The sequence below is a fragment of the Equus caballus genome, chromosome 6, assembly GCF_041296265.1.
Source record: "Equus caballus isolate H_3958 breed thoroughbred chromosome 6, TB-T2T, whole genome shotgun sequence".
NCBI lineage: Eukaryota > Metazoa > Chordata > Mammalia > Perissodactyla > Equidae > Equus > Equus caballus.
In genome coordinates this window covers 12,994,404-13,010,284 of record NC_091689.1, presented here as the reverse complement: position 1 = coordinate 13,010,284, position 15,881 = coordinate 12,994,404, and the positions used below count along the sequence as shown (strand labels likewise).

The 15,881-nt window shown below is 38.1% G+C and overlaps 1 long non-coding RNA gene across 1 annotated transcript in view; it reads left to right on the top strand.

Moving 5' to 3' along the window:
- LOC138924739 (uncharacterized) overlaps nucleotides 1-15,618 on the top strand; it is a 36,335-nt gene extending 20,717 nt beyond the window's left edge. Inside the window, exon 3 of the long non-coding RNA XR_011439850.1 lies at nucleotides 14,488-15,618. This is a non-coding gene — a long non-coding RNA (uncharacterized lncRNA). The remainder of the gene's footprint in view (nucleotides 1-14,487) is intronic.
- Nucleotides 15,619-15,881: the final 263 nt, after the last annotated feature.

Genomic DNA, 15,881 nt, shown 5'->3' with positions numbered 1-15,881 from the left:
AATGCCCTTTGTTCTAGCTGCTACTCTAAAGGCTGATTTCACTTAATCCTCACAACAACCTTATGAGCTATTCTGATTAGCTGATTCTTGTTGTCTCCATTGAACACATGAGCAAACTTAGGCCCAGAATGGTTAAGTAACACGCTCAAGGTCACACATTCAGGCCTGTTTGTTTGTTCTCCTGAACACTGCATGTTACTCCCATGGCTTCTTGAGATATGTTGCTCCTCTTACCTCATTTCTCTCTTATTATCTCTATTTTTATTTAAATCTTACACAGCCTTCCAGGCCCACGTCAATGCTTGCCTCCTTCAAGAAGCCTTTCCTCGTCATTCTAGCTCCCATTGACCTCCCTGTTATCAGAATCCCCAGAGCGGCTCATTATTATTTTCATACTGTGAATTTCTCGTCTTGGACCAGAGCTCACATCTTTGCATCTCCCAAAGGCTCTAGCACTGTCCTGGCAACATACGAGGTGCTCAATTAAAGATTTCTTATTTGTAAACCCTTCAAAACCAAATTCCTACCTGAATGCCAAAACGCCCTTCCTAAAACAAGTGTTTTTGTGAGCTGTGTGCCATGCACAAGGGATGTCAGTTTGTTTCTAATAGACTCTGCAACCCACGCAGGCAAGTTGATAGTTTTCATGTGTTGATCTCCAGGCAAGGGAGCAAAGAGTATCTGTATCTTACCTGAATAAAAGCAATCAAAAATTGAAATGAAATTGAATAAAAGCAATGAAAAATTTAGCTGTAGACAGGGCCATGAGAGTAGAACCCCCAGGATGGGATTAGTGCCCTTGTAAAAAGAGAAAGAGGCAATAAAATTAAATAATAATGAATAAATATTTATAATAATAATAAATATTTGCACCTTACTTGAATAAAAGCAATCAAAAAAATTTCAGCATTTAAAATAATTTCGGGGGCTGTATTCAATTCTGAGCCAAAAGCTATCGTATGTTTATATTTTTAAGAATAGTTGGAGTCTCGGTTTTTGCAGGAAATGCTGGGGTCTGAGGTCAACTTTGATCTTCTTTGTGGAGTGATGACTAAGGCCTCATTGGTTTCACCATGTCATAGATATGCAACAGTTATGAAAATAACTCTCCAAAAGGATAGTGTATCTTGCATTTCTGCAAGTTACAATCAATTCATGGAATCCTTGCCTGATTCCTGGAACCAGCAAAATTTGGGAGCAGATAAAGTGTCACCTGGCAAGAATTTGAATTTTCCTTTTGGAGTTGAGAAACGTGAAGATAGAAAACCAATGACATCCATTAAACACTCTGCAAGTTGTGAGCTTACGTTAAGCATCATGAGGCACTACAAAAAAACCAGGGGGTAAGGGTTGTGCACAAGGGCAGTATCTTAGCTTGGGCTGCTATAACAAATATCACAGACTAGGTGACTTAACAGACATTTATTTTTCACGGTTTTGGAATCTGGGAAATCCAAGATCAAGGTGCCTAAAGATTTGGTTCCTGGCAAGAGCCCACTTCCTGGCTTATGGACAGCCACTTTCTCCCTGTGTCCTCACATGGCAGGCAAAGACAAAGCAAGTTCTCACGCCTCTTCCTCTTCTCATAAGGACACCAATCCCATCATGGAGGCTCCACCCTTATGACTCTAAATCTAATTACCTCCTAAAGTCTCCAAATAACATCATGTTGGGAATTAGGCTTCAACATATGAATTCGGGGGAGCGGGGGTGGGGGGTGGGGAGGGACACACAAATATTCAGTCTACAACAGAAGAGTGAGTGAATGAGTTGAGGAGCTGGCCATCCACAAATTAAATCACTTTAATAAGAGGGGCAGAAAGACCAAACGCTCAGGGTTTCAAGCAGCAGAATAAAGAAAGACGACCTCTTAGTCTTTTTCAACATCCTTCAAGCATCATTGATCCTGAGAAAATCCTTCACCCCATCCCAAGTTCTGTATAGAGCAGTTCTCAAACCTGATGGCACCCTAAAATGACCTAGAGATTTAAAAATTTTAAAACAACACCTGAAGTCATTCTCAGACTGACTGAACTGGAATGTCTGGGAGTGGGGTCCCGGAATCTGTAGGTTTTAAAACTCTGTCTCATGGTTCTGATGCGCAAGTGAGTGTCAAGAACCTCTTCTGTATAATTATCAGAATTTGGACATTTTAGAGCTGATACTTAAGACGTCTTCCTTGCTAACTTCTGACGTGTGCCATGGGGTATAGCTTTGAGGACTTTGTATTAAGGCCACTTTTACTGGAAAAGCTCTCACAGCTTTTGGGTGTGAGGGAGACTATAGCCAAAATCATAAAAAGATTCCCATGCTAATAGGTTTTTGAAATATTTTATTCCTAGTTGTGTTCAGAAGGGCGTGAGAAGGAGGCATACCGGGAAAGGGGTTCAGGTCTCCAGTTGGGGAGCTTGGAAGTGACAATTGATGCCAGTGGAAGAAGGAGTCACAGCCAATGTAGATACGTGGCTTAAGTTTAAAAAGGCTGCTTAGGAGAGGTCAGGTTACAGCCCTGAGTTTCTGTTTGTCTTCCCTATATTCTATAAATTTGTTCAGGACAGAGAGAGTGTTTAATTTCTCTCAAAATCTCCCACACTTATGGCAGTGGCTGGCACAGAATAGGCAGTGGATAAATGTTGGGTGAAGTGATTCAGGCCCTGGGAAAAGATTAAGGTTCAATCCTGGATTATAGACTTCTTTGATTTGACCACTTATATATAGCACACATTTCTTTCACAGCCAAGGATAATTTAACAATTCCCAAAACAATAGACATCTGTTATAACACGATTTATCTTCTCACAGAATAGGAACTACTGTAGGTGTACAGCAAAAATGGAAATAAAAGAATTCAAGTTGCCCATCTGTTTTGAATTTTAGGTTAGCCAAGATTTGCTGGATATATGAAGCAGGACAGATCGCCTTTAGTCAGCTTTATTCTCATTGGTTCATACTCGTATTTAGTGGGTTGGCAGAGTAAGTTATGGTTCCTGACCTCAAGGGTTGTCTACTGTAAACAGAAGCTTACAAATATGAAGGACTTTAAAGGTAATTTCATACTCGCAATTAGGGGAGGAGGGTACTTTGTGAATATGTGCACGTGTAGGTATTTTGTACATGAAGATGCAAAGATATTATAATACATAAAAATACCGTAGAGAGTAAAATCGTGACAAATTTTGACTTGAAGCCTGTAGTTTCTCCTATCAAAGTCCCCAGACTCTCAAATTCCCTGATGAAGAATGTGGCTATGACTTAGTCAAAGTCAAGGATGTCAATTAGGCCATGTATTTTTTTAACGTGGTGTCTATGGTGAAGGCACCTGTATTGGAGCAAACGCTGGCTGTAGCCTTACTTCCTTCTGTGTCTTTTCCACTAGGTGGGGAGGAGGCCCATCCACTCCTTCCACAGTTTGTTTCCTTTGGGTATATTTCATTCCTGGGATACAGGCACGGGAATCTCACTTTCCCCTTGGCTCCCTTCTTCAGTCTTTGTTTGGGCTCTCTCATCCTCAGGCTTAGACCTGGAACGGGTAGATTTGAGGAGCCCTGGAGTGGGCCTCTCTTGGCCCTGGAGGCAGTGTCTCTCACTGCTCCTGTACTCTCTTGCTCCTTGAAGAGACCGGCACGCTCTGCTTTGAGCTTTCTTCACACCGCATTGTCTACAGTCAAGATGCAAGCACCAGCTTGGTGCAACGGGAAAGAATAGGCTTTTTTCCTTTCCTCGTTTCAAAGTGGCTTTCAGGGAACAGCAACTCGTGATCACAACAGCCTACCTCACCAATGCTCTCCCTTTGGGTTTAGGGCCAAGAGTCCAGCTAGGAAAGTACTTTCGCTTGTAACATTCCTCCATGCTTTACTACTTACTAGAGGACCTCACAGGAAGAGCGGCTGGGCTAGGATACAATGTGAGTATCCCTGGCACCTTTGCCCAATATCTCTAATATTCTCCAACTCATGAGAGAATCTAAGTTTTAAAAACACATGAATAGCTTTTGTTTGAGCTCAGTGGAGTGAGATATAATAGGAAATATTGAAGACCCAAATATATTAGTATGTTATATATCTATAAACCAAACCAAAGTTTCCATTTTCCTTGTAAAATTTATTATTCTCCCTGAAAGTCTGCTGCAAAAAATACAGCTTGTTATTTCAACTTGCAAACATTTGGAATTGTACTTCTCTTAAGTAGCACAATCCTGTCCAAATAGCTGTATTAAAAAATATATATATATATGTATATAAACTAAAATTTCTGTTAATGTTGAGAGGAATTCTGGGAATGATTCTTAGGCTTGTTTTTATTTATTTAGTTATTTGCGAGGAAGATTGTTGCTGAGCTAACATCTGTGCCAATCTTCCTCTACTTTGTATGTGGGATGCCTCCACAGCGTGGCTTGATGAATGGTGTGTAGGTCTGCACCTGGGATCTGAACCTGCAAACCCTGAGCGGCTGAAGCAGAGCATGTGAACTTAATCACTAGGCCACTGGGCCGGCCATGTTTTTATTTATTTTAGTGACAGAACAGAGATTGAAAAAGAATAAATGGCTTGTTCAAAGAAGCCAGGGTCATTAATACAACGCAAATGAGATGGTACTAGGCTTCCTATTCAATATCGATGACTCACAGCATTTAGAAACTGATATTTTTGATTTGGAAAGGGATTTCTTTCTTCCCTCTTCTTGCTCCATATTCAAGATCTTGATTCTGGTCATTGGAGGCCGGTTCCAGGGAATATGCAGTTGGCTGAGTTAGGAAGTATATTATGTATACGGATCAAATGAAGATTCTACTTTACTGTCAAAAAAGAAATAGATCTACATCAAGAAATTGATAACTTCAGCAAATCAGATAAATTTGCGTGAGAATTAATGTGTTAGAAATAACTTACTTGAAGATTAAGTTTTCTTTTTTTTGTTGTTTTTTTTATTTTTTCCTTTTTCTCCCCAAAGCCCCCCAGTACATAGTTGTATATTCTTCGTTGTGGGTCCTTCTAGTTGTGACATGTGGGACGCTGCCTCAGCGTGGTTTGATGAGCAGTGCCATGTCTGCGCCCAGGATTCGAACCAACGAAACACTGGGCCTCCTGCAGCGGAGCGCGCGAACTTAACCACTCGGCCACGGGGCCAACCCCGAAGATTAAGTTTTCAATAATTTTCTTTTCAGACTGAAGAAGTTCTTTTAGCTATTTTACGTAATACAGGTTCTAAGGGGAAAAGAAAACAAATTAAAACTCAACAACCACCACAGTCTTTGAATATCTTTCTTACACTCCACAACCTTGTTCTCTGGCACCTACAATTTTTTTGACTTTATCTATTTTTTTAAGAACAGTTTTAGATTTACAAAAAAATTAAGAGAGAGGTACAGATTTCCCACATGCATGGCCTTCCCTATTATCAACATCAGTCCCCAGAGTGGTATTTTTTTTTTAATTTTCCTTTATTTTGGTGTTTTTTACATTATAAAAGTAGTACATGATTGCTGCAAAAGTGAAATAATGAAAAGATGTATCAGATTTTCTTTGTGGTCAAATATGGATCAACTATTTAAAATGTCCCATGAACACATGGGGGTGAAAGTGTGTCTTGTCTATTCAAAGGATCTGAGGATCTTTCTCCTATATACATGAGTGCATGTGCACACATGGGTAGGCACACACACATACATGAGTTTACTTACTGTAAACTTGTTCAATTCTTGTATGTTCTTACTTATTTTTGGCTTTCTGGAGATGTCCAATTTTGATATGGAGTGGTATCTCTTTTACCAAGGATGAACCTACATTGATACATCATAGTCACCCAAAGTGCATAGTTTACCTTAGGGTTCCCTCTTGATATTGTATGTTCTATGGGTTTGGCAAATGCATAATGACACATATCTGTCATTATAATCACATACAGAGTATTTTCACTGCTCTAAAAATCCTCTGTGCTCTGCCTTTTCACCTCTAACACCCCTGGAAACCACTCATCTTTTTATTGTCTCTATAGTTTTGCCTTTTCCAGAATGTCATGGAGTTGGAACTGTGCAGTATATAGCCTTTTCATATTGGCTTCTTTCACTTAGTAGTATGCAGTTAAGTTTCCTCCATGATTTTTCATGACGTGGTAGCTCATTTCTTTTTAGTGCTCAATAATGGTCCTTCGTCTGGATGTACCACAATTTATGTATCCATTCACATCCTGAAGGACATCTTGGTTGCTTTTAAGTTTTGGCAATTATGAATAAAAGTATTATAAACATTCATGCCCAGGTTTTTGTGTAGACATAAGTTTTCAACTCCTTTGGGTAAATAACAAGGAGTGCAATTGCTAAATAGCCCAGAAAGAGTATGTTGAGTTTTGAGAAACTGCAAACTGTCTTCAGAGTGGCTGTACCACTTTGCATTCCCACCTGCAATGTATGAGAGTTCCTGTTGCTTCATATCCTTGCCAGGATTTGGTATTTTCAGTGTTCGAGAGTTTGGCCATTCTAATACTACATGTGCAGTGATATCTCATTGTTGTGTTAATTTGTGTTTCCCTGATGATGTGTGATGTGGAGCATCTTTTCCTATGCTTAGTTAACCATGTGTATATGTTCTTTAGTGAGGTGTCTGTTAAGGATTTTGGCCCGTTTTTTAACTTGGTTGATTGTTTTCTTATTTTTGTATTTTAAGAGTTTTTTGTATATTTTGGTTAAAAGTCCTTTATCAGATTGCAGATATTTTCTCCGAGTCTGTGGCTTGTTGTCTGATTGTTTTGATATTGTCTTTTGCAGAGCAGAAGGTTTTAATTTTAGTGAAGTTTTGCTTATCAACTATTTCTTTCATGGGTCAGGTCTTGGGTGGTGTATCTAAAAAGTCATCACCATACCCAAGGTCATCTAGGTTTTCTCCAGTGTTATCTTCTCAGAGTTTTATAGTTTTGCATTTTACACTTAGGTCTATGATCCACTTTAAGTTAACTTTTGTGAAAGATGTAAACTCTCATCTAGATTTTTTTTATGCGGATGTCCAGTTGTTCAAGCACCATTTGTAGAAAAGACTTCTTTGCTCCATTGTATTGCCTATTCTCCTTTATCAAAGATTAGTTGACTATATTCATGCTGGTCTATTTCTGGGCTCTCAATTCTGTCCTATTGATCTGCTTGTCTATTCTTTTACCAATACCACATTGTCTTGATTACTGTGACTTTATATGAAGTCTTGAAGTTGGGTAGCATCAGTCCTCCAGCTTTGTTCTTTTCCTTCAATATTGTGTTGGCTATTCTGGATCTTTTGCCTCTCCATATAAACGTTAGAATCAGTTTGTCAATATCCACAAAATAACTTGCTGGGATTTTGATTCGGATTGCATTGAATCTATAGATCAAGTTGGGAAAAACTGACGTCTTGACAAAATTGTGTCTTCCTATCCATAAATATGGACTGTGTTTCCACTTACTTAAATCTTCTTTGATTTTGTTCATCAGAATTTTGTAATTTTCTTCATATAGATGTTGTACATATTTTGTTAGATTTATACCTAAGTATTTCATTTATTTGGGGACTAATGTAAATGATATTGTGTTTTGAATTTCAAATTCCACTTGTTTCATTGTTAGCATATATGAAAGCAATTGACTTTTGTAAGTTAACCTTGTATCCTGCAACCTTGCTATAATCATTTATTAATCCCAGGAATTTTTTGCCAATTCTTTTGGATTTTCTACATAGACGATTATGTCATCTGTGAACAAAGGTAGTTTTATATCTTCCTTCCCAATCTATGTATCTCTTGTTTTCTTTTCTTACCTTATTGCATTAGCAAGGACTTCCAGTGTAATGTTGAGAAAGAGTTGTGAGAGAGGACATCCTTGCCTTGTACTTGATATTGGTGGCAAAGCTTTGCATTTCTCAACATTAAGTCTGATGTTAGTGTCAGGGTTTTTGTAGACAATCTTTATCAAGTTGAGAAAAATCCCCTCTATTTTAGTTTACTGAGAGTTTTTATTATGAATGGGTGCTGAATTTTTCAAATGCTTTTTCTGCATCTATTGATATGATCATGTGATTTTTCTTTTTTAAGTCTGTTGATGTGATGGATTACATTAATTGATTTTTGAATGGTGAGCTAGCCTTGCATACCTGGGATGTGTCCCACTTGATTGTAGTGTATAATTCTTTTTGTACATCTTTGGATAGCACCTACAATTTTGTCTCATTTTCTTTTCGGTTTCTACCTCAGGCATGTTCAGATATCTTTGTTTCCGAGTTCAGTGGTGTTTCAGTGACTCAAGATGCTCTGGCCACCAATGAGTTCTACAGTAGCCTGAATGTGATGGGAAACAAAATAATTTTTCCCAACAGTTCCATTGACCCTTAGCATGCTCTATAAATCATAAAGAATATCAATGAATATTTCCCTCCTCTTTTCCTCGAAGTTAACACAGTTGTGACTAGTGAATGATCCACAAAAGAGATGAAAACATCAAGATGTATTAATAAATTTAATTTGACTTTGTTATTGACAAGAAACACAAAATACCTCTAAGCAGGTGATCAGTAGGCAATTTTAGTCTTCACTAGTAAGCACTTCACCATCATGCTTGCTCCTAAAACAGAACACCTTAAGAACATACTCTTCAGCAGAGAAAAGAATGATGCATATAAAATGAGCCATTTGTTTACTGTTGTCCTTATTGCTTTTCTTCCAAGAAGATTATGTACTTTCAGATAATCAAATGAGATAAGGTCATTTTCCTTTGTGAATCTTACTGCTGATTAAAAGTCATTTTGTGCAGTGGTCTGAAGGCTGGGTAAATGTTGTGTCCAACTGCACACCTGTTTAGCTCTTAGAGCAGTAAACTCCCTTGGAACACAAGATTTTTCCAAATGTTCCATTTTACGTGTTGGGATTACTGAAGTTAGTTTCAAGATAATCTCAATAATCTATTTTTAGTACTGGATAAAATGTGTATTCCCACTGCAAAATCAAAATCTGCTGCTTATTATGCTAATGTGATATTTACAAAAGCCATCACCATGGTTTCCAGCTCAGAGTCCCCCAAAGCCTTAAGACTTGGTCAATGCAAAGTTGACTCCTAAGCATGCAGTTCTTAATTTTTAAAAAGTTCCTTGAATAATAATAATAAAAAAAGGCTCAAAGAGAAATATTTTTTGCAGTGGAAATGTAGCAAGTGTATCAATTGCAGGAAGAGATTCAAATGATAACTATGGTTGACTCTTAGATGTTTAGTAATTTGATCATTGGTGAGTAATAGGGTTTTTATTGGGAAAAATATATTCACTTAAAGTTCTACTTGTTACTTCCTACATTGTTATTTTATAATAATCAACACTAAGCTGAGCAAAAACTTCCCACTTTCTACCCAGAAATTTTTTCCTTTGTGATAATAAATTCATTATTATATTCTGTTCTCTAATATTATATTATATTATTACATATTATATTATTACTTATATATATATCTCTAATATATTATATTATATTCTCTAACTTGCTTTTTGTTCAATAATATTCCAGGGAGTCAGTTTACGGCAATTTGGAGATCCTATATAGAACAATTAGTTCTGGATGAAATACCCTCCCATCCCTGAATGGCGGCATTGATTGAGTTACAGTGCCGGCATGGAGCAGAGTGCTACCATGACTACATAATTTGCTCTATTTATCAAGTCAGTTAACTAGAGACAACTTTCTAGAGGTGGAAAGATAGCAAAGACACGGTCTGCATCTTTCGGTCCTCTGACAGTCATTTTAACGGTGTTCATTAATTTGTCGATCATGCACTGATATCTTAAAAGAATCACTCCATTCCATACATTCTCAACAGGGGCAGTATTGCCCCCAAGGAAACCATAATTTGTTCTTGGAGAGTGAAATAATTTTACTTTTTTTAGGCGTAAAGCTCAGATATACATGCAGTATATGAACAGATATACTGTATATCTGTGATATTAAAATTTCTTGGGGGAAGGGATGAGTAGAAAAAAATGTCTAAAATGTCTCCTAAGGGGAAATAATGAAAACGCCTGCAAGAGCAAAGAGTGAATACTCAATGGCATTATATGAGAGTGCATGTATCCCAGGGAGCTGGTCTTGTCATCTAACCAGTATCCTTCATACTGTCACTCCAGCTGACGCAGCAAGTTCTCTCACTCTATCTTTTAACAAGGAAGAAGAGGTCGTTTGGGTACCTAATGACAACAGAAAGAGGCACTATCACTCTCGTATCTTCCAGAGATTAAGTCCTAACATCAATTCGAGGTGGAGAAGCTTAATGCCTTATCTAAAGCTCACAATCATTTTGCTCCTAGTGGCTCAGGAACTACAAGTTTAGTGCCAAGAAAATCTCATGCCCCTTATGGTTTGTGCAAAGAGTATGCAGCCTAAATGTGACCCCAACAGGGACAAGATTGACACTCTGTTCTTGCTTTTCTCTTGCCTCGGCGTAGATGCCAAGAATTAGGTCACCTCTTAATGGGAGATTACAATTCCTTTAGGGATTAATTCAATGGAAATGTCAAAAGACTGGGCGGGGAGAATTTTTTTCAGCACCTCAACTCAAAAGAGAAGAAATACTATTTAAGTAGGTTCATATTTCATGTCTGGAGGGCAGGGACTTTATGACTTAAAGGGTCAGTGGTGCTTCCAGGAAATGCCAAGCTTTAGAAGGTTTTCTAGGTTTCTGCTTTCTCTCCAGAAGGGATTCTTGCCCTTTTCCCACCAAGATGAAACAGATAATGTTCGGATCTGAATTACACTCCCGTGGACATACCCAGGTCAGAGGTGCTCACTATGGCTATGACATGGACACACTTGCTGTGACTGCCATTTCTTATCATAATTCAAGACTGAATGATGTATTTTAACATAATAGAAACCTTAACATCTGTTCTAAATAACGTACGTATTGTAAGTTATATATATTCAAAAACTATAGGACCACATTATTCAATAAGACAGTGAATGAAAAAACTTAGTATCTAGTCTGACACATAGCAAGTGCCACTAAACGGTACCTCTGAGGAAAAGCAGATAAATGACTTGGGAGAGACCTCTCTAGGGAGCCAAGAACACTATAGAACCTTTCTTACGCATAGAACTATTTTCCTGCCCCCACGCCAATCTTTTATATCTACTTCTGAATCAATGTCCAACACTAAATTTTACAATGATTCTACATATTTTTAAGTGGAGGTAATTTTATTTGTGCCCAGGCACCACTTATTCCAGGTCTGTCCAATAAAAGTATAATGTGAGCTGTAGATTTGAACCACGTATGTAATTTTAAATTTTCTAGTAGCCACACACACAAAACACAGGTGAAGTTAACCTTAATAATATTTTTATTTGACTTAATATATTAAAAATATTCTTATGTGAACATGTAATTAATATAAAAGGAGTACTAGCAAGATGTTTCCATTTTTTCCTTCATACTAAGTATTCAAAATCTAGTGTGAATTTCACTTGCAGCACATCTCAGTGTAGGGGAGCCATATTTCAAGTGCTCAGTAGCCACATGTGCTCATGGCCGCCTATTCAATAGCACAGGTTCTTACTTTACAGGTATAATCTCATCAAGTCCTCTTCACAACCAAGGGTAGTTATTATTACTTTTGTCATTTTACAGATGTGGAAACTGGGCACCCAGATGTTAAGTCAACTGGCCTAAGGCTCACAGTGTAATAAGTGGAAGGACCAGGACTCAAACCCAGAGAGCCTGATTGGAAGTCCTATCCTTAACCACTGTGCCACAGGCATTCCAAGTTGCTTGGAGACCTAGGTTCCTATGCTTTCAAAAAGATCTTGGCAACTGAGAAAGCAATTTCAAATTCTTCCTTTTCTTTTGTTCCTTGCCTCTTCCTAACTTCTGGGGCTTTCTGGCAATCTTTGGCTTTCCTTGGCTTGCAGCTCCATCACTCCAATCTCTGCCTCTGTCATCACATGGCCTTCTTCCCTCTGTGTGTGCACCTCTGTGGATCTTCTCCTCTTCTTGTAAGGACACCGGTCGTATTGGATTTAAGGCTCACCTAAATCAGTATGATCTCATCCAATTACAAATTACATCTTATCCAATTACATCTTCCAAATAAGGTCACATTCTGAGGTGCTGGGTGGACATGAATTTTGGGAAGGATGCTATTCAGCCCAGTACACGAGTCTACTTGTATCAGATGCTTTGTTGGGCACTAGGAATGTAATGGTGAATGTGATGCACATAGTCCCCGCCTTCCAAGAGCCACAAGTCGTGCATGGAGACAGAAGACAGACATTGATCAAATCACTGTAGAGGTGGTTTCCTGGGTGATGTCTAAACAGAACTGAGAAGGAGGAGGAGGAATGTAGGCTCACACTTTAGGAAGCAAACTCCTTGGTAGCTGCAACCAGATCCTATTCGTCTTTCAATCCTTTCTGCCTGGTACATGATTGAGGTTCAGAGATTAGGTGCTGAATGAAAAATACACTCATCTCATTACAGAAATGAAGTTAAAAGAACCTAGCAAGAAAGTGAAGGATTTGTTCTGAGATTATTCATATTGGCTGAAGAAAAGATCACTTATCATTGACTAGAGAAAATTTCAAGCCGTGAACCAAATTTTATAAACAAATATATCCTTTCCACTTTACCTCCATTTCAGCATCTCTTTCTTGTGCCACTTCTGATCGGTCTTGCGCTCAGTTAGTTTCTTCATGCTCCTTGAGAATACAGTTATGTGGCTCATCATATCAGATCATAATAAAATCAAGTTGGTATCATAACCTGCTTTCTCTTTTATGAATTTATAATATATGCTTAGATATTCATAATTTCAGTATGTTTCAGAACTGTTATACCTTTGGAAGTTCAAACTTAACCACTGACCAAGTTAGGTGCTGGAAGGCAATGGGGGAAAATTCAATGATTGAGAAGCTTGATTTTTCTCTAGGAGGCAGGAGGAAGAAAGTGAAGCTAGAGTTGTCATGGTAGAGAAAGCGTAGAGTAGTCACTCGTGGGGGCAGAAGGATATTTTGTTGCCTTTGTGGTTGTGCGGTGTCCTTGTTTTCGTCTATGTTCAGACATGATTACAGAGTGGTCTTATTTGGGCCTGGTTCCATCATGGTCATGGTGTGACCTCATCTAATGTTGAAATTCTGTGAAATTGTTTATGTTTATAGGGAATACTGTGGGTTGTCACCAGCTGTCAGTTGTCAGAGCCTTCATTTGGTTTTCAACACAGAGACATCTTGCCCTTGCTGCCCTGTTTCTCTCCCACCCTGTTCAGGAATCATCTTTATTAGGTTCTTGTTTGTCGTTTCAGTATTTCTTTTTTTGCAAATACAATCATGGATATTCTTATTTCTCCCTTCGTAGACACAAGGTAGCATATTACATACACTATTCTGTACCTTGCTTGCTTCTCTTATCAATATACACTGGAGATCTTCCTGTATACATATACAGAAGTCTCTCATTATTTTTTATGGGTGCATAATACTCCACTATCTAGACTTATCATAGGTATTACAGAATTTTGGCATCTTAACAAAAAATACCTGTGCCCCTAAAATAATACTGTATGGATGGGTGCTTATTTGTACAATGCTGAGCTGTTTGAAAGCATTTGCTATATAGACTAGAATCAAGACAGACGTGATAGACAATCTGGTGAACTGGCTTCTATTCTTGGATCCACCAGAAATTTTCTTCACGAGTCACTTAAACCCTCCAAGCCTCAGTTTCTGTATCTATAAAAACAAAGAGGTGACAAATATTTGAAGCCCAGTCAAATTTCGTCCTTTTGATCTCATCACACAGGTGAAAACAGGTGGTTTGCAGGTAGATGTTTAAGAACTCACTCTCCAGGAGAAACAAAGCCCTAATTTGTAGCATTTGCTGATTACCATGGTGTAGATACGCCCACGAGGGTCACTTTCAAGCCACTAATGGTTTAACAGCTAGCTAGCAAAATTTCTGAAAATTTTACCATCGGCTCTTGGAGCCAGGATAGTTTGATTCCAGCGCACGGCTGGGAAAACTCTAAAGTGCGGCTCGCTGAGATTCAGACATTATAACCTCCTCAGACGGAATGGTATATCCTAAAAGCTTAAGTTATCCCACACTTGGATTGAAAAAAAGAAAACCAAGAACATTATCTTCTAGATCTACTACCTTAAGCATTCCCAGAAGCTTTCATTAGTTTGTAGCATGGAAGGAATATTAAGTAACAAACAGTAACCCACTTTAATAAATAGCACATATTTACCCGTCCTTTATCCACAAAGACGTTTACTTCATTGGGTCAAAGTTAACTAAGTTACTATACTATCTGATTCTGATTCTTAACTATGGTTGCACATTCTAATCAGCTTTTGAAAATTACTGGCGCCCAGGGCTCAGACACTGGTTGTTTTAAAAGAGTTACAGCTGATTCTAATATCCTACCAGAGTGAAGGGTCACCAGTCTTTGGATAGTCAGTATGTAGGTCTTCTGACATTTCTCCTCCTCTTTTCAGGTGAAGCACGATGTGCAAATACGGACCCATAAACAGATATTGATTCAGCTGAACTAATTCAAGCAAGAGAAAACTCTTCAATATCCTACAAATATGGCTAATGCAATAGAGCTCTCCGAAAAATAAGCTTCACAGAACTCAACATCTGGCCTCCCATTTTATTCCTCAAATATAAAACCCGCTGCAAAAGTGAAATTAGAGCATACACAAAAGTCTAATTTCTCTAGGTGTGATTTAAGTTTGTTTTGTTTTAAAGAAAGGTCATCTTGTTTCTTCTGTTTCACTGGCCTTGAGAAGCAGCAGACTATCCCAGCGCACAAGAAATTAATTACCCTGGAGGACCAGGTGCAACCAGTTAGCCAGTTGCCATGGAGACAAAATCGCTACATCCCGGATTTTCCAGGATGGTCTCTATTTCATGAAATCTTATTCTTTTCAATAAAGGCCATTCATAAGAATGCAAATATAAGTGTGATTTGCTTACTTTCATGTGTGCATTAATGCACAAACAGAAGAAAATACTTTGCCAAATAATGAACCCTCATCTTTGTCAAGAAAATTTGATAGGTATGATTTGAGTGAATTAGTTAAAAAAAAAAAAAAGCAAAGTAAATAAATCCAAAGCACTTTAAAATACTGTTGGAAAAACGAAAACCAGCTTTCCTGGAGTCCTCGGCACTTGAAGAATGGTGCTGCTATGGCTAGTATGAGTCCAAGGTCAGCCCAACGTGAGAGATACAACAGCTCTCATCTGAGAATTTGTAGCAAATTCCGTTCAAATTAGTTTGCTTTCAGTTCTTCCGAAGGAAACTCAACACAGAGCTACGTCACTACCTAACTTTAGGGTATTATCAATCAACCAAAATGGTAGTATGTTTTCCTTTAAAAAAGACGTTGGCATTCATTATTTGAACAGTTTTCGAGTTATTCCATATAACTGGAGTTTTGTTCATTGTAAGGTGCCAAAGTTGGTCTCTTGGTGTTGACAAAGTTACCCTGGTAATTAATGTAAAATGTTAACACTGAGGGAAACTATGCGTGTGGGGAGGAGGAGATGTGGGAACTCTGCATTGGCTTTGCAATTTTTCTGTAATTCTAAAATTATTCCAAAATAAAGAGTTCACTAACAAGTAATTTGTGGTCATTAATTGGAAGAGATTAATTAATTAATTGTAGTGGATACTGATATGTGCTGTATTGATTGTATTGGGTAGGCAATGGAAATAATTTGGGGAAATTTTGGAAATCTCTCTTTACTTTGGAATTTCATACTGAATTTTAAGCATTTTCCAATTCATAATCCAAACCTACAATTTTTGGACTGTTTTTACCGTCGATTGCATCCTCTACAACTTTAGAAATGTCACAAATTCATTTTGAACAAATCATCATGG